Genomic DNA, 19,120 nt, shown 5'->3' with positions numbered 1-19,120 from the left:
TATGTGGGCAAAGGAATAAATGCATAGATTTGATTCTTGACATGAATTAGAATCAGCTTGACTGCAATAACTCCTCAAATGAGCTCTGATCCTAACATTACATTAAGCATGTGAGCACAGAGAACAATACCGCCCCCCCAGACAAATTTGTGAAAACAGGTTGGCTCTGGATTCATTTATATTGCATATGAGCTTTTGGTGCTATAAACCTCATGGAAATGCGCATTTATCTCCCTTTTGCAATCAGGTAATGTCAAAGTCAATAAGAAGCAGTAGCTTGATTGGGGGGAGGAATCTAAAAGAACCGCTACACTTGGGAATTATACATGGCAATGACTTGATTCATATCCAAGTGATGCAACTGTCAGATTCTTATATCCACTATCAAGATGTCAGATTAATGTTCATCTGGTGGCCTGAAAACATACTGGGGTTGGGAGTAGGCTGTAATCCCTTCTGATGAACCATCTCGTAACTGCTGGTTGCTGAGATTCTTGCAAAGAGGTCTGAATGAAGTAGGTGGGGTTCGAGTAAGGTGTACCTGGTGTTCTTAAGCAGTAACACAAATTAGTTATGCCTTATGCACTCCCCCCCCCCTCGCCCAAAAAAGGTGCACCATGCAAGACTTAAATCTGCCTGTCCCTGCCTTGTAGGACAAAATCCACATCCCAGGATTGCATCCTGACTTTCTGCAGTACAAATGGAAACCACCTGTGTAGCCCACACCACGACAGAAGAAACGTCTGTGCAATGTTATTGGGTACAGGAGCAAACGCTTCATTTACACAGGAAAGGGGCGTGGAATTAAAAACATGCAATCCAACCAAGCTTTTACTAACTTGATTGTGCAGATTGTGGCAGACGGGTGTAAAGGGCCTTTCAAACAAACACAGAAGATGTTTTCTAATGATTGGTTGATAGATATCTCGATGTGGGTATCTAACTGGAAAAGCTCTTTGTGGCTACGCAAACAGATTGGGTTTTCTTATCTTTGCTCCCACATTAGATTACTTTTGGAGAAGCCTGAAATTGGGACATTTTCTGGAAGGAGACCCAGAGATCCCACTGCATGCATTGAGTTCACCAAGTCATCCTTCATATACTTTCTTCAATTTAGGGGTGAATTTGAACCAAGTACTTGCTGTTTTTTATTCACGTTTCCAGCAGCCTAGAAAAGTCCTGCTAATATTTTTGGTGACTGTTTTTCAAATGCATGAAAGCATTTGGCTATCCAGCTGTTGTAGTTTTGGGGTGGGAAAGTATTTCCCTTGTACTGAGTTGGCTTTGCCCGCAATGATGTCAGTCAGAAGACCAAGCCAAATCTGACTGGATCTGTAGCATCTTGGCATCATCCCAGCGATCCTCAATTGGAGATCACTTGTGTGACTAACCAGCAATTAGAAGGAGGGAAATGCTGTCAAAGCAACAGAAGATAATGGGAACAATGGGAGCAAAGTAGGAATTTGGGGGTGAGGGGATATTTCTTTTTCCTTTCCATCCCCACATACAAAGGACATTTTTCTATCCAGAAATCAAAATGCGAGAACACTTAAGACAAGCTCTACTTTTAATGAAATAAATCAAATAATGTTCAAAAGCAGGAATAGTTAACCTGGGGGGGGGGCAGAGGTTGTTGGACTCCAACTCCCATCAGCTCTAGCCCAGCATCTTGGAGTTCACAGGTTAGCCACACCTATTCGGGAGTGTGAAAATGTACTAAAACTATTGTTTGAATTTGAATGGGGGGAACTAGCTTTTAATTTGAATGTGCATTTCTGACATTTTGGAATTAATTCCCACTGGCAGCAATAAAGTAATGTTTCATTTATTTTTGATATTTCACCCTTAATATTGCTTTTTAACATTGTGCAAAATGTATATTTACTGCATTTGAGCAAAGCAGTTCTTCAGTCGTGTGGTTTGTGCTGAGATACGTCCCTCTGGAATTTAGCCTTTAGTCTCTGGGTTTTTCTGGCTTGCAGACTGCTTATCATCACCTTGGTAACCCTTAATGAAACAGAAATCTCTCCAGTTGTTACCACTCTGCTGTTTGTTGTAGCATAAATCATAGTGAATTAGTGTGGTGCATACTAGATTGTGGCTCTATGTTTGGATTTCTCGGGTGTTTTCTCGGTCGTCGTGTAACCCCTTTCACCAGGCCCCTTGGGCAGCCATAAGGGAAAGATTTCAATGTTTAGGGATAGTTAAACCTCCTTCAACACACTGCTAGTTTCTTCCCAAGGAATGAATGATAGGCAACCATTTTTCTTCATAATTGGGCATGTCCGTCTGAGCTTTCTTTAAAAAAAACAATCTTTAGAAACCTGGGATTGCATACCTATCAACTGAATCAGAAAAACTTAGACTTTCCATTTTTTTCCCTACAAGAGCACAGAAGCCATTTTGGGCCTTGTGCTCTTGCGTGATTTCAGGCTGAGTTCTTGCCCTGAAAAAAAGCATTTTATCTGGGTCTGTGATCTGGTGTGGTGCCCCAAAATGCACAGTTTTGGGCCACGTGCCCCCCAAAAGTGTGATCTCACACTGATCATGTGACCCACAGGGGATTGTGGACCCAGAAGATGGCATCCCAGTCTGGGGGCCACTTTGCATTGGAAGGTATGGGGTTTGAGACTCAGTGGTAGAGCACATGCTTTGCATGCAGAAGGTCCCAGGTTCAATCCCCAGCATCTCCAGGTATGGCAGGGAAAGAGTTTTGTCTGAAATCCTAGAAATCCCCTGCAAGAGGAGACAATGCCTAGCCAGATTGTCCAATGGTCTGATAAGGCAATTTCCAATGTTCCTATGAAAGAGCTCTTCCAGCTAAAAATATTGGTGCCCAATGAACTATGGGGAGCTCCCAGAAAGCCATACCCACCGCTTCCGCCCTGATTTCCCCAAACTTCACTTACCATTATGATGGGGGGGGGTTACTGTTAGCAGGAAGACTTGGAAGCAGCAGAGGCTTACAGGGCCGGGTGGCGACAGAGGTCTAAACATCCACACAAAGCATCCATTTATGTGTTGATTCAGCAGAGCATAGGAAATGTATCTCCTAATGCCCCCTGGCCCAATTCTTTGACCCAGCACAGATTGGAAACTAAATTTTCCATGCTAATAATTTATCTTTTTGAGTACCTAGAGAAAAAAGAGCCTCTCATCTCTCTGCATACCTGCCAAGTTGCTGTCGGAGAAATAAGGGACCGGGCGGAAGTAGCAGACCGGAAGTAGCGCTGCCGCCATTTTGGAACTGGGTGGAGCATGCTCAGAAGTGACTTTTGATGCTGCTTTGCCCACTTCCAAAATGGCCGTCGCGCTAGAAGTCGCACTGCAGCCATTTTGGAACTGGGCAGAACAGCATCAAAAGTCGCTTCTGAGCATGCTCCGCCCAGTTCCAAAATGACCGTCACACCAGAATAAACCGGGGGGAAACAAAACAAAAATCCGTTTTTTCAGCTAGGAACAGCTGGAAAAAAGGGGATTTCCCGGGGAATACAGGAGACTTGGCAGCTATGTCTCTCTGTTGACTATCCCACCCAATGCCTCACAAGGCTAGGTTTGACGGAAAGGTGAGAGGGGGGCAATTACACAGGCTGGGATGGGCTTGCAATGGACTGAGCTAATCAAATATAGAAAAAGAATAGCTGGCTGTGGTTAACTTTGGCAAACTTAACACAATCAGTGGTGCCCATGTTGTTGGATGCTAACCCAGTAGTTGAAGAACATTTCCCAATGTGCAGGTGTTCCAAACAACCCCTTTTGGTTTCTGTACCAAAATGAAATGTTGCAATTCCTGCATGAAAGCCACAGAACACAGAGGTGTTTTCCAGATGGATACCACACTATTTGGGTCATCTTTTCCTTAGAGAATAGCAGCTATGATGCAGATATCTCTACTCCAGGCAAGGACTAATAGTTTGGGGACCAGCCCTCCTGCTCAGATGAGGTGATAGCAGCAAGGTGCGAAGAAGACGGGCCCATGCCAGAGAGGGCTTTGCAGCTTCAGGAGCCAACCCAGGAAGACAACCTTGCCTGGGGCAGATTAAAGAAGAAGGGTGTCAGGTGTCCCCTGAAGAAAACTGCTTCCCCTTTGTCCCAGTGCCTGTTTAGACTCCTCTGACAGCTCTGCTTCCAACACACCTCCTCATTAGAGCCCACAGTACCAAGCTTTATCCAAAGACAAGTTACAGGCATGAGATGCTCTGAACAAGAATAAGAAGATAGATTGCCTTTCCTCCTCTGATGGCTGAAGCAAAACTAATAAGGTTACGTTATATCTGACCTTAATCTGCTGAACTGCGCCTCCATTTCTTGAATCCCTGCAGCTAGACATAAATGAGCCCTGCTGAGATACTTAGATTACACAAACTTACATGTACATCTAATTATTCAGGCACTGTCTTTTTCCATCAGTAGATGGCAGCATTTGGGACCAGTTTTTATTATTTTATTTTGAAAGCTTATGATCATGTTAGGTTAAAAAAGACTTATATACTGAGATTTCTTCGCCACCAGGATGATGATGATAATGATGATGGTTTTATTCACCACCCATAAGTCACAAGTTGTGGTTTTAAAGCTCAATGCATCCCTGACTCAGTAACCAAGAGTGAGGAGGTAAGAGATTCTTCTCCTTCTTTCCCTCTACAGGTGCACAGATGTGTGTGTGTGTGTGTCACCTAGGATTTCCCCCTTTCCCTTTAAAAACATGGGACTGGATGTCAAGGCAGTAATGGGCAATTCTGAAATGAGAGTTGCTAAAGATAAATCTTGTTTTACATCCTGTTGGGAATTCACTGCAAGATCCCCACATCTCACACAGTCCTTCACTAGACACACATTCAGATGGGATACGGATGTACCTCGCTTATTAATAGCAGCATTCCAGCTGCCAAGAAAGTTCCCAGGCATTCAAAAGGTCGCTGGTAGAAGTTTCTGTAAAATCTTGTGCTTGTCAAACGACATACAGCAGAGCAACATCACTGGGGAATGTTAAGGTTGTTTCATCTCAGGGAGGGGGGAGGGGACCTCAGAATTTTCAATTAGCATCACCATCACCAAGTCATGTGAAAAATAATACAGTGAGACTCAACTTCCTGCCAAGTTTCCCAGACTTTGCCTTTCTCTTGTCATTGCAACACAGTGCTTGCTTTAAGCAAACCTAATGAACTTGCATTCCTCTGCTGGGCCATTCCCAGCATGGGAGAGATGCTTGGGGTTTTGCTGGTGAAGTTTCCTCGCTAAGGAAACTGATTTTGGGAACAATGAACAGACAGGGCTCTCCCTCCCATCCGGATTTTGTTTTTTTTTTAAATAAAATAATAATAATAGCTGCCATACTGTTTTACATGTCTGTTTTTACGCCCTCCCACTCACAGTTTTTGGTTTGCTACACAAATGAAAGCTTGCATTATCACTTTAAAAAGAGCAGAAAACTTAGTAAAAGTCACAATTGCATCACAAAATAAAAAAATTCCTTCAGTAGCACCTTAAAGACCAACTAAGTTTTTTATTTTAGTATGAGCTTTCGTGTGCATGCACACTTCTTCAGATACACTGAAACAGAGGTAACCAGACCCTTATGTATATTCAGAGGGTGGGGGTGGGGTGATGGGAATGGGTGATGGGCTGATAGGAGTGGTAAACCTGTTGATGACTGTTAACGACTGTTAATGACTGCAATTGGTCTTGCGGGGGGGGGGAACAAGGGATGAGGTGCTAAGGAAAGCTTGATCATGTATAATGAGATAAGAATCCTGTGTCTCTGTTCATACCAGGTGGCTCCATAGTTCATCACAGACAGACTTGCCTAATGGTGATAATCAAAGTCCAGTTGACACAATATCAAGGCAAGGCAACTCACCAATCCAATAGCATTTAAAAGCCCAAGGATATGAACTTAAAAAAACAAAAGCAAAAGCAAAACTTAAATAGCCTGTGGCAGAATGCGAAAGCTAGCAGTGGCTGCACAAGAACCCAAATCCCATTGACATCAAACTGTGCACAGGATAGGCAGCTCTGGCCGGACACTGAGGTCCAGTGCCGAGGGCCTTCTGGCGGTTCCCTCGCTGCGAGAAGCAAAGTTACAGGGAACCAGGCAGAGGGCCTTCTCGGTAGTGGCACCTGCCCTGTGGAACACCCTCCCACCAGATGTCAAAAAGAAAAATAACTACCAGACTTTTAGAGGACATCTGAAGGCAGCCCTGTTTAGGGAGGCTTTTAGTGTTTAATCGATTATTTTATTTTATTTTTCTGTTGGAAGCCACCCAGAGTGGCTGGGGAAACCCAGCCAGATGGGTGGGGTATAAATAATAAATTATTATTATTATTATTATTATTATTATTATTATTATTATTAACCAGAAGTGAACAGTAACATTAACTGAAGTGCAGAGCAGCATTTGAGCAGGATAATAGGGGTCCAGACCAATCCTAGGATTTGTATCTGACTATAGCTTAGAAAGTGCATACAAGAAGCCCCAAAACATAATATAGGGCTAATAAGTGGAATACACACAGACATGACTGGGATCCAGGAAGAGCAGAGCACAAGGTTTGTTTGCAAAGCAAGAAAATTCAAGCCACATTTGACACACTGGTCTGGAGGCTGTCTAGCTCTAAAGACATTTTCTTCTGGTTGTTAATTTTCCTAAGCATGCTTAGACACACACACATGGCAGGTAGGTCAAATGTGCACCTTACATGTGCATTTGTTCCACAGTTGAGGAAGTCTTTAATGCAAACATTCAAAACATAGATAAACTAATATGGACAATGCTGGCGCTGGGAGGGCATGGAAATGAGTTAGATTTCTCATGGGCAGACTACATGAAAATCCCCTTCAACAGATACTCTCCTTTGTCCAAGGCTACATACATTAAGAAGATGTGATGGGAGCCTCAAATTTCACAAATGACATTATGCCCATTGGGCCATAATTCAGTTCATCATTAGGGTAGTTCACAAATAGATGTAGACCACTTGATTTTACACCACTTAGTTAGTAATCAACAGGACTTCATAGGCGGTTGTGGACTGGCTACACTAAAAAGCAATGTCTTTCAGGTGAGATGCAAGTTCTCTCTGTGTTATTATCCAGTTCTGGGCACCACAATTTTAAAAGGAAGTTGACAAGCTGGAATGTGTGCAGAGGAGGATGACCAAGATAATATAGGGTCTGGAAACCAAGCTTTATGAGGAACAGTCCAGGGAGTTGGGTATGTTTAGCCTGGAAAAGAGGAGACTGAGAGAGATATAATAGTCATCTTCAAGTATCTAAGGAGTTGTCACATAGAAGATGACACAAACTTGTTTTCTCCTGCTCCAGAAGCTAAGACCCGAACCAATGGATCCAAGATACAAAAAAGGAGATTCTTACTAAACATCAGGAAAAACTTTCTGACAGTAAGAGCTGTTCGACAGTGGAATGGACTCCCTTGGAAGCTGATGATCTCTCCTTCATTGGAGGTGTTTAAACAGAGGTTGGATGGCCATCTGTCACGTATGAGCTTTCTGAAATTCCTGCATTACAGGTGGTTGTACCAGATGATGCTCAGGGTCCCTTCCAACTCTACAATTCTATGATTCTGTTGTTGTTGTTGCTGCTGCTGCTGCTGCTGCTGCTGTTGTTGTTGTTGTCCTCCTTTTCCCCAGACCAGGACTCAAGACAGCTTTCAGATAAAAGAGAAATAGCTTAAAACAGAAAAGATAATAGAAAAGTTATCTGATCTCTGAAGGCTCATTCACATGGAAAACTTATCATTTGACGCTGCAGTCATCAAGAGAACAACATGCATTTTTTAATGATCATGAGTAACAACAAGGATGCATTTGGGAAGTGGTAGTTTCCTGAATAAATTAACACAAATAAGATATTGTGAGTGTGATGTAAAACAAAGCAGCCCTAGAATATAACCTCTAACTATAAGCAACAGTAGAATTAACAGTGATTAGGAGCATGTTATGATTTAATCAGAGATTAATCTGTAATAAAACATTCTCTTTCAAACATAAATGGTAACCAGGTGGTGAGCTGTGATTACACTCATTACTGCTACTTATTAGCTATGAAATATACTAGGCAATGGCTGTGAAAAGTGCCAAAACATCTCAGTACTTGTGTTGTTGTCCCCCATCCTGCTTCACCACCTGTTTGTTTCATTGACCTCTTAAATTCTACTCTTCCATTTGAAAGCCTGCTGAGCCAAAAACTGGTGCATCATTTTAATCCACTGGAGGGTCATGACATGTGTTGTTTCAATTTAATCTGTTTAAATCTAAACCCAGTTGAGCTCTCCATTTTTGCTGCATAAGAGGCTTTCTTTTCATTATACATTGACACTGGATCCTCCCAGTAAACATTTGTTTATTGTTGTTGTTTAGTCATTTAGTCATGTCCGACTCTTCATGACCCCATGGACCAGAGCACGCCAGGCACTCTTGTCTTCCACTGCCTCCCACAGTTTGGTCAAACTCATGTTCGTAGCTAAATTGGGTAATACAGATACTACCAGTGTTCGCTAGCTTTCAGCACGGTCCTTAGGAGAGCCACACACTCTTTGCCATCAAAGGTAGCAATGGATTACCATTTACTGGGTGGTCACCTGTCATCACTTTAAAACTTTCAATATTGTGGCTATAATCCTTCTGAGATTACATGATGATCTGGGTGTTCCTCCAGTACCACAACCATGGAAGAGTAAAGTTTGGCTCACAACAGACCTCTACATCAGGCATCCCCAAACTTCGGCCCTCCAGATGTTTTGGACTACAATTCCCATCATCCCTGACCACTAGTCCTGTTAGCTAGGTGTGGGGATAACACGAGGAAATTGTGCAGGCATGTGTGGGAATGACTGAGATCTGGTGCTGGCAAGCCACACCGATCTGCGAGAGTGTGGGCATTAGCACGGCAAGCCGGCTAATGTCAGAATGGGAAACACGTGAAGAAGGACAGGTCAGAGGCTCAGGTCAGCAGGGCAACAGGTCACAACAGAGCTAGAAGGATCAAGGAGGATCTGGATGGAACTGGATGAATCAGGACAAACCAGATGGGTCAAGCCAAGGAGGGCAACACAATGGGAACTAGGAGGGGGTGTTTACAGAGTGACATGTGCTTGGAGCATGGACAGAGGGCATGGCAAAACAACACGTGGGCTATGGAGGATGTCTTAGGGAGTGACCGGGTGTGACGTTACAGGAAACATCACCTTGTATGGGACTGCACTGCTGTAATTGGCTAGAAGTTACACTGTCGTTGTAATGATTAACTGTCATCCTGAGCTTTCAATAAAAGGAAGCCCTCGAGCTCTGCTCTTGGTCGCCTTCCCATTGAGTTCAACCTGCCTCGAGTCGTGCCGTCTTTGCCCCAGACAACATCTGGTGCCGCCGGACGTGATGCGATTCACCCCATGCTCATAAGAGACTGGACAAGTCTAGGTACCTCAGCGCAGCGCGCTCCCCGTGAGTATGGGTTCATTAGAAGCAGTTCAAAGGAGAGGCCACTCAGAAGAACTGCAGAAGGTTTGTAAACTTTCGGTCAGGCAGGTTCTAGCATAGGAGCGCTAGGGAAATTATCAGAGGATATCAGAAGTTCATGCCCTAGTACCTAGAGGCGGGTTCTCTAAATATTGGGAGAGAATCGGGACAAAATGTCCACGCTTTGGGTACTCATAGTGACTGTGTTGCTGTGGCAAAGACGCAGGGAAGCAATAGAAAAGGTGGAGATTTCATTAGGATCATCAGGATCAAGTATCAAGGGACCATCTCCACCCGATATTCCTCAGCTCCAGGGGGAGGTTTTAATCCCCGCGACATCAGCCCCTAAGGCAACAAGGCTTCCGGAAGTGAATCTGTCTGTCGCTTCTTTACTGCCCCCCAACAAGGCGGTAGAAGAAGCTGTCAGATTAAGATTTATGAAAGGAACCTTGATCAGAGAGGGGTTGGAAGCAGAGTTGTTGCCGCTTTGCTGCCTCCTCCTCTTCCTCCTCTTTTCCCTCCTCCTCAGACCTGCGCTCCTCAGAGCGGCCAGAGGGAGTGCTGCCGGCTCCGGATCGCAGCAGCTCCTCTGCCCGACAAAGCGCGCACACCCCATGCCCAGCCGTTTCCAAGTGGGGCAAATTCAGGCCGGCTGTGCCAAGCGCGCAATGCCAGCAAGCGCCGCTGAGCGCCGGCTCTTGGGTGCTTCTGCTGGACGTGGCATCAGGCAGGGACAGGGGCAGGCGCTGCAGCTGCTGCTTCTGCTGCTTCTCCTGCTCCTCCTGGCAACCCCACTCCCGTCAGGGATCGTGGCCGCTACCTTCACGTTCTGGGAATCTGACTTGCAGCGGGAGGGTGTCTCTCATTGCCACCTATTTCCCAGAGCCTTTTACCAGCTCATTGTTAGGTACTCAATGCAGAATTGCATTTCTCCCTCATTCAGGGCTTTTAGCAAACACAGAGCTGGGAACTTGCAAGCTCCGGCTGGAGCTAAGCTCTGGGTTGGCTTCAGGAGTCTGGAGTCAGGAGTCAGGAGGATTTTAGCAACATCCTCTCAGAAATATTCTGTGTGTCACTGAATTTCCTTGATTTTGCCAACACTGTTGTTCCAACAGCATTCCATTAAGCTTTTGGGATTGGCAAACGTTACAGACCGCCATTTCCTAAGATATGCCAGCATTTCATGGCACAGGTTTTAAAAAGGGTCTTCACTGGGAGAAAACTTAGTCTAAAAACTGTGCTAGCATTTGGAATTTTCTAGTTTTGGAGTCTAGACTTTTCTCTTCAGTTTGTCAGCATTTTTCTTCATTTTCTTCTGGTAACACTGTATCTTATGAAAGGCAACATTATCTGTTCCTGGTTAGTTACTAGTTTGTGAAACTGAGATTCACACACTCACCTCATATATTTGTAAGGTGCTCACATTACTCCAAGTCTGGAAACAAGTCTAAGTCTTACTGTGTGCATTTCATTTTTATAAAGGTTTCATCTTGCTAATTGATATATTTCTGCCCAAGCATAGCTTCATAGAGCAAGGCTGGGTCACTAGATCTTGATAGCATTAATTTCTTCCTTATTTTCTGGAAGTAAGGATGCAGCTTAACCAAACAGCTTGTAACATAGTTCTTAGGATTTTTCTTCATTTTAGCATTCTTCGCACACTTTTCTTTAAATGTATCCTCCTAACATTTTGGGCATTCAGAAAGGCGGGAGATTTCTGTTTCAATTTCTCTTTTGTGTAATTTATTGGGATTCCTTCTACGATAGTGTTTAGGTTTTACCTTTCTCTTAAATGTCAGATTTTTGGATTAAATAATAGATTTTTCTGTAATCTTTTGAGCCTTTTTGTCAGAATAAATAACCCTATACCCATTAATAGGCTTAGATTTAGTGTGTTGCTATTTCTTACTTCAGTTTGCATTGTCTTCCCTTTAGCACTTCTTCCTAGGGTTGACTTTCTTGGCTACACATTAGTTTATTTTTATTCCTTTTCAAATGCATAGGTTACCTTATACCTATTCAAGTATTAATAGGTTTGGGTTTTGTTATTATTTCTCACAACAGAGTATTTCTGCAAGTATCATATTTTTCAGTACATCTGGTGTCAAAACTGACTGATTTTCTAGGTTTTGTATATTCTATTCCTCATTCAAAGGTGTGAGCATGGGAGTCTTAACTCTGCTCTCTAGTTACTTTTGATTGCTCTTTACAGGATTTGTTCTTTTCAGATTGCCCAAGCTCTGACTCGAATTTATTTTTCTACAGGAATTCCAGTAATATTGTAACTAATGTTTTTTCCCTCCAGGATTTAATTCTTTCTCTTTTAGCACTGGTTGAGCTGTTCTTAGCTACAGATTTCTCACTCTTAAACCCTAAATTGGCCTAGTTTCTTGTTTTTGGTTTAAATGCATTAATTTTGCAACTACTGTTTTTTCAAAAGTTTCTCTTCACAAATATAAAAAAGAAAGGGGAAACTACCCTGGAAAATTATTATGGCTAAACACAAATTATTATTACATTAAATATTTATTCATATTTTTAAATTTATTAATACTAGTGTGAAATCTCCAGCCCTTGGTTAGATACAGGGCTTTACTCTCTCTCTGGCAAGGACCTGTCCCCCTTCTGCCTTCTACAGGTAAACCTATCTGGCATCTGGCTCGAAGTGTGAGACTGTGGAGAGATGGCTTGGTGGAAAGGGATTCAGCTTCAGTGCCAGAGACAGCAGAACCCAGTGCCCAATCCGGTGCCCAGCATTCTGGACCAGTCTACCTCATTGCTGGACTTAGCAAGGCTTCAGATACAGGATCCACAGAGGGACTGTGATCGTGTTTGCTTGCTTTTGGCTGCATTCTCATGCCTCACTATCAACTCCGCAAGAGTGTGTGAACATGAGCATACCAAGTCGCAGTAAAGGACAAAGACTGACCACAAGTTTAAAGTTTAAAATTTCCCCTACGTTGAGGGGTGCAGTTTATCTTTCTTGAAGGAACGAACTTAAGCTGTTATACCCTCGCATTCCAAGAGACTGACTACTTTTGCTATTTTCATGGACATTGTTGCAAGGTTTCATTTGTGTTATTTATACAAGAGTTTATGCAAAGTTTTATAATATTTGTTATAAGGTTTATAAGGTATTATTTAAAAGGAAAGAGTTTCAGGAGTTGACAGGTTAACCCGTACAAGCGGTGACAGCTGACAGTTGCCTCTGTTCCAAGATTGTTTTGCACATGTCAAAGGTTTACAGACCCCTCACTCACTCACTCATCTATTTCATATTTCAGACTCATATTTAAAAAACAAAAAAAGGGGAGATGTGGGGATAACACGAGGAAATTGTGCAGGCATGTGTGGGAATGACTGAGATCTGGTGCTGGCAAGCCACACCGATCTGCGAGAGTGTGGGCATTAGCACGGCAAGCCGGCTAATGTCAGAATGGGAAACACGTGAAGAAGGACAGGTCAGAGGCTCAGGTCAGCAGGGCAACAGGTCACAACAGAGCTAGAAGGATCAAGGAGGATCTGGATGGAACTGGATGAATCAGGACAAACCAGATGGGTCAAGCCAAGGAGGGCAACACAATGGGAACTAGGAGGGGGTGTTTACAGAGTGACATGTGCTTGGAGCATGGACAGAGGGCATGGCAAAACAACACGTGGGCTATGGAGGATGTCTTAGGGAGTGACCGGGTGTGACGTTACAGGAAACATCACCTTGTATGGGACTGCACTGCTGTAATTGGCTAGAAGTTACACTGTCGTTGTAATGATTAACTGTCATCCTGAGCTTTCAATAAAAGGAAGCCCTCGAGCTCTGCTCTTGGTCGCCTTCCCATTGAGTTCAACCTGCCTCGAGTCGTGCCGTCTTTGCCCCAGACAACAGCTAGGGATCATGGGAGTTGTAGGCCAAAACATCTGGAGGGCCGCAGTTTGGGGATGCCTGCTCTACATGCTTGGAGTGGTGACATTTTGAAGAAGCACAAATGCAGTAAATGGGTTTGCATCTCAAACCTATAAACAAAGCAGGAGAACTTTAAGCTAATACGCTGCCTCCCTCCTAGGCTAGAACTGAGTTATTTCACCAGCTTCTGGCTGTACCCTTTGAGGCTACTGCTGTTGGCTGACTCAATAACTACAAGGTAAACCACACAGCACTTCCTCCTCCTCAATGGCTCATTGCGTGCAGGAAGCCGAGGCAGAAGGCGGGGAAGGCAGCGCCCGCTCTGCGCCGGGCCATGCCATCAAGCAAACTAAGCTGAGGATGGTGGGGAGCAGGCCTGGGGTGGGGGGTTGAGGGGGAGAGGAAAATAGGAAAGTAGTGTGGGGTGAGGTAGCTGAGGCAGCTCTCAGTGGCTGCTGCTCTCGCTCTGGTTGTTGAGTTTACGGGGGCTGCAGGAGGTGAATCAGTCACCAGTGCACAGCCAGGGAAGTGGATTTTCAAGCAGTGTTACCATGTGGCAATGGTTGTTGGAATAAAACACCACACTGCTTCACAGGCCTTTTTCTCTCTTTAAAATCATAATAGCTAGCTATATGATAGATAGATAGATAGATAGATAGATAGATAGATAGATAGATAGATAGACAGACGACTTGCAAATTTCATAAACATAGACTGATGGATTTTGTTCAGATGAATGCAAACAAGGCAGGTTCTAATAGAAAGACGAGTCTAGCCTGATAATAATAGAGAGAAATTTAAATCTTCCAGATACTTACTAAAGTGCTCAACTTTATTTATATGAGAACGTAAATTTCAGAAATTGAGGTCCATATCTCTAAACACCCTTAAATCTTTTCTAGGTGATGAATTGTATAGAACATTCAGTTACAGTGGAAGATTTTGAAGGAGAGCTTCATAGCCCTTCTGAGTATTCTTTAGAGGTTATCACTGGAAGGCAGGTGGAAGAGGAAACAGATGAGCTTAACCCTATAAGAATAATTACGAGGTATTATTAGCAACTAATGGCAAACTAATGAAGTCTTTTCAGCAGAGTCACCATCGACTGCAATATTTCTCTGTCAGAAGCATGAAGGATACTTGAAATGGAATAATACATCTTCTGGCAATTTCGCAAACTAAACGGGGTTTTGGAAAAGCTCTATATCTTTAAAACTTCCTGGACTTGAAAAGATAAAACCATTAAAATGGCCCTGATTCCCTCTTTCTGCTTGGGGCCCCCCACCTTCCTGCATTGTCTGACAAGCCATGGTAACATCTTATGTCTGTAGAGAAGTTAATATTCCACTCTTCAATGCAATAAAGATTCTCAAATAGGCCTGGAATTCAGTAGCAGGTGGCATCACTCTCCTGACCTCCCATTGCCTGCATCACCACTGCTTCCTGGGAGGTAGAAGGGGAGGAGCAAGGCAGTCTCATGGCTGGCCAAATACAAGGCCAAAACAGAGTACACTCTGTATTTGATCGATATTGCAAGCTGTCCAGAAAACTTGATTATTAGATAGCACATGAATTATTGTTATTACTGCCAATATTAATATTATTAATATTTAAGACAGCATCTCAAAAAGCAGAGACATCACCTTGCCGACAAAGGTCCGTATAGTTAAAGCTATGGTTTTCCCAGTAGTGATGTATGGAAGTGAGACCTGGACCATAAAGAAGGCTGATCGCTGAAGAACCGATGCTTTTGAATTATGGTGCTGGAGGAGACTCTTGAGAGTCCCATGGACTGCAAGAAGAACAAACCTATCCATTCTGAAGGAAATCAGCCCTGAGTGCTCACTGGAAGGACAGATCCTGAAGCTGAGGCTCCAATACTTTGGCCACTCATGAGAAGAGAAGACTCCCTGGAAAAGACCCTGATGTTGGGAAAGATGGAGGGCACAAGGAGAAGGGGATGACAGAGGACGAGATGGTTGGACAGTGTTCTCGAAGCTACCAACATGAGTTTGACCAAACTGCAGGAGGCAGTGGAAGACAGGAGTGCCTGGCGTGCTCTGGTCCATGGGGTCATGAAGAGTTGGACATGACTAAACAACAACAACAACAACATTTTCTCAGCTCCGTACTCCATAGCATTCACAGCCTAGGTAGGTGAATTATTTTGTCTAGTATACTAGCAAGCCTGTACCCTAAACAAAAGGCAGCACAGTTAAACAAATGCCTGCTCACAATGGACCTCAGAATGCAGAGAGGGTAGGGAAGTACTAAATTGATAGAGAGGGCAACAACATGTGTGTGAATACATGCTATCAACCATCACCTGTTAATGTGGACAGATAACATCAAGATCCAACTCCAAGATCCAAAAGTGCACACAATAAAATTGCAGCTCACAAATGCATTTACACTCTGGTGTAAACACAGTCTCGGATTTGTCTTTGACTCATAACCTAAGTAATGAAACTTGACAAATACAAAAAAAGAGAGTGTTACACTACTTTCAAATCAAAGGAACAAAAGGGGAAGAAGCCTTCAGAAACTAGCTTATTTGAGTCCAGTGCATTGGGGGAACTCGTAGTCACAACCAACTTGCAACTTTAGCCTCCAATTTTGCCTGTACTTTTTAATTAAGGCAATGGAGAATGACAACACCTGGGAAGGGTTAGACGAAGTCATTTAACATTTACACAAATTGCAAACATTCTCATCAGGATGAAACTCATTAAACTCATGATTGGAAAGTGCATGTTAAGCATCCATCCGTTTATATGGCCAGTGATTAAAGCACCCTTTTTACTAACAGAAAAGTTATGCAGAGCAGAACATTCAATCAAGTTCATATTGTTTTCAAGCATAACAAGAAGGAATCAAATCCTCCATTCTTTCAGTCATTAAATGCTAGGTTTTGATATGGAATAACCTTCTTACTTGAAATATGGTTTCAAGGATCTCAGAGACCTTTCAGGCAATGGAGTCCACTTGTGCTCTGAATGGATTAGGTTACACTGGGTTCAAGAGAATGAATTTTCTCTATTAACTAGAGAGCCTTTCCTGTCTTATTCAAAGAAAAGCTTTGAATAATGATGAGGTAGTTCTCACAAGGGGGAAAAGCCATTTCAAATTGCTTTCATGAAAACAAAACAAGTCAGGGGGCTTTTAAGATCTTTCTACATTCCCAACCCCCCAACCCCAGCTCAAGCAAAACAGAGAACGGAGAATTCGTGCAAAGGTTTCTCTACTGTGTGTAAATAACAACAACCAAAAGCATGTCTCATCTTATAGATGGTTCTCCTGCCCAGTAGAGTACCAGTTATCTGTACGAAGCAGAAACAGAATCCAAGGCACTGAGGTGTGCATGTGGATGTTTGAACATCTCAAGAAAGAAAGAAAAGAAAGGCATACTCCTATTTGTGATTCAATATATTGTGGGGTACATTTGGAAGTTGCAATTCCCTAGGTTTGAACAGTCAGCAATGGCATTTATTTTTCCTTAACCAAGCAATTCTATGGAGGTGGGATGGAGGCAGATGGGGGGAGAGAAGCCTGTGGTAAATGAACCATCTCTTTCAAAGCCCTACCAGCTTTGAAATTGAGTGGATTTTCACATTTCCTCCTCCTTTTTCCTCACCAGTTCCTCTTCTTAATCCCCCCCCTTCTGTGAAGGGATTGGACTTTTCTGTCCTGGACTGTTTGTATGGACCTTGTATATGGGTGTGCATATCTTTCTTTCCTGTCATATATCTTTTTTGCTTGGTCATTAGAGAATTATAGGGTGACCTTGTGTAGCCATATAAGAGGAGACAGTGATATAAAGCAAACAGAGAAAAGCTACATCAACAGGTAGCCAGCCTAGAAGTCTTAGACCAAGGTGGATCTCAGCATGGAAAAGAAATGCCTTTGTAGGCCTGGGAGAGAAATACAGCAAAGAAGGACTGTAAGAGAACAACAAAACGGCTTGCATAAGATTCCATCTCTAGGGAATATGCTTAGAGATAGGGACAGAGGATTGCAATTAATCCTTGCTTGTTTGTTTTTTCACGCTATTGGGGAATTTGCTGGTTTTCTGTAAATTTTCCCTTGTAATGCCATTTCCTTTGAAAAACATAGGTTTTTTTATCTTAACAAACTTTTGTTCCTAAACCTTGCAGTCTCAGATAATTGTAAATATCCTCATCCCTGGAATGAGGTCCCTTCGTGACCCCATGGACCAGAGCACGCCAGGCACTCCTGTCTTCCGCTGCCTCCTGCAGTTTGGTCAGACTCATATTGGTCGCTTCAAGAACACTGTCCAAACATCTCGTCCTCTGTCGTCCCCTTCTCCTTGTGCCCTCCATCTTTCCCAACATCAGGGTCTTTTCCAGGGAGTCTTCTCTCCTCATGAGGTGGCCAAAGTATTGGAGCCTCAGCTTCAGGATCTGTCCTTCCAGTGAGCACTCAGGGCTGGTTTCCTTCAGAATGGATAGGTTTGATCTTCTTGCAGTCCATGGGACTCTCAAGAGTCTCCTCCAGCACCATAATTCAAAAGCATCAATTCTTCGGTGATCAGCCTTCTTTATGGTCCAGGTCTCACTTCCATACATCACTACTCGGAAAACCATAGCTTTAACTATACGGACTTTTGTCGGCAAGGTGATGTCTCTGCTTTTTGAGATGCTGTCTTAAATATTAATAATATTAATATTGGCAGTAATAACAATAATTCATGTGCTATCTAATAACCAAGTTTTCTGGACCATAGCTTTAACTATACGGACCTTTGTCGGCAAGGTGATGTCTCTGCTTTTTAACATGCTGTCTAGGTTTGTCATTGCTTTTCTCCCAGGAAGCAGGCGTCTTTTAATTTCATGACTACTGTCACTATCTGCAGTGATCATGGAACCCAAGAAAGTAAAATCTCTCACTGCCTCCAGTGAGCCCCTTCCAACTTTACAATCCTATTACTTCCTCCCTCCCTGACTTCTGTGCTTGCCAGCAAACACCTTTAACTGTTGCTCTCATTTTGCTGTCCAGTTTGCTCCCAAATGGTCATGGAGAGCCGAGATTTCAGTTTGATTTCTCTGCTTTGGGCATGTCTTTGGGGAACTTGCATTAATTTTATTACATTCGTACCTCACCCTTCCTCCAAGGAGCTCAGAAAAAAATACATGTGGTCCTCTCTCCCACATACATCCTTTAGCCTCACAAGGATAAGTAATGTAAGGTAAAATGAGAAACAGTGGCTGTCCCAGGATTAACCAATGAGTTTCATTGATTTAGCAATCCTGTGCCCACTCAAGATGCTTCCTCAAGTTCTACATTTTAATCCCATTTGCTCCAAACGCTTTGTATCCTTTAGCAGCATTTCCATTCACTTTCATCAGTCTAGGACACTCCAGAAGAGCTGGCATGTACTATTTCATTCTCTTGCAACACCTGTCTCCCTACTAAATTTCCTAAAATACTTGTTTGTGGCAGGATCAAGAGAGGCTCCCCCCACCCCCCACCCCATTCCTTTCCCCTTTTGCAAAACACTAGTCGAGCAATAAGCAAGAGAACAGCACAAACAAATATTTAATTTACCCAAGCAGTAAATCTTGCCTAATGACAGCTGATCTTTGCATTCAAGTAGCTAGAACAAGTGATAGATTCATAATGCAAAGAGCCAGAGGCATAGATCTCTGCATTTAGAAAATGGCTTCAGGGTTTGTTTGTTTATTTATTTACTTACTTACTTATTTTGTCATAGGGATGAGGGTTGTT

The 19,120-nt window shown here is 43.2% G+C and overlaps 1 long non-coding RNA gene across 1 annotated transcript; it reads left to right on the top strand.

The window, feature by feature from the left end:
- The first annotated feature begins 8,810 nt into the window (after nt 1–8,810).
- On the top strand, nt 8,811–13,319 carry LOC148685659 (uncharacterized). The gene is made up of 2 exons (XR_015950222.1): nt 8,811–9,519; nt 12,113–13,319. It is a non-coding gene; the product is annotated as an uncharacterized LOC148685659 (long non-coding RNA).
- Nucleotides 13,320–19,120: the final 5,801 nt, after the last annotated feature.

This window comes from Zootoca vivipara, chromosome 5, assembly GCF_965207765.1.
Source record: "Zootoca vivipara chromosome 5, rZooViv2.hap1.1, whole genome shotgun sequence".
NCBI classification, from domain to species: domain Eukaryota; kingdom Metazoa; phylum Chordata; class Lepidosauria; order Squamata; family Lacertidae; genus Zootoca; species Zootoca vivipara.
This window is presented reverse-complemented; position numbering and strand designations above follow the sequence as displayed.